The sequence below is a fragment of the Trachymyrmex cornetzi genome, unplaced genomic scaffold, assembly GCF_001594075.2.
Source record: "Trachymyrmex cornetzi isolate Tcor2-1 unplaced genomic scaffold, Tcor1.1 scaffold252, whole genome shotgun sequence".
Classification (NCBI taxonomy): domain Eukaryota; kingdom Metazoa; phylum Arthropoda; class Insecta; order Hymenoptera; family Formicidae; genus Trachymyrmex; species Trachymyrmex cornetzi.
This window is the reverse complement of record NW_017297188.1, coordinates 22,783-23,437: the sequence shown is the minus strand read 5'-3', so window position 1 is coordinate 23,437 and position 655 is coordinate 22,783.

Here is a 655-nt window from a genome sequence, read left to right as displayed (position 1 = left end):
TGAGCGTTCGGGACGGCCAACAACTGCGACCACCACCGATAACATCGAAGAAATTCTTCAAATAATAATGGACAACCAAATTAAAATTAGGGAGATAGCAGAGGCTGTTGGCATATCAAAAGAACGTGTTTGTCACATATTGACTGAAGAATTAGGCATGCGTAAATTAATCGCGCGTTGGGTGCCGCGCTTGCTCACTCTGGATCAAAAACGCATTCGAATGAACATTTCTAAGGCCCTGTTGGAGCAGTTTAAGCGAAACAAGTCGGATTTTTTGCGTCGATTAATAACGGTTGATGAAACTTGGGTCCACCACTTCACTCCTGAAACGAAAGCACAATGGATTGCGAAGGGTGAACCTGCTCCGAAGAAAGCGAAGACGGTTTTATCGGCGGGAAAGGTGATAGGGACTGTTTTTTGGGACAGTCATGGAATTGTGTCGACTATCTTGAAAAAGGTAAAACAATAACAGGGACGTACTACGCATCATTGCTTGACAAGCTGAAGGCAGAAATTCAGAAAAAACGACCGCATTTAAAAAAGAAGAAAGTGCTGTTCCATCAAGACAACGCACCGTCTCACACTTCGGCGGTCGCTATGGCAAAAATTCACGAATTGCGGTTCGAATTAATTGACCATCCACCGTATTCACCAG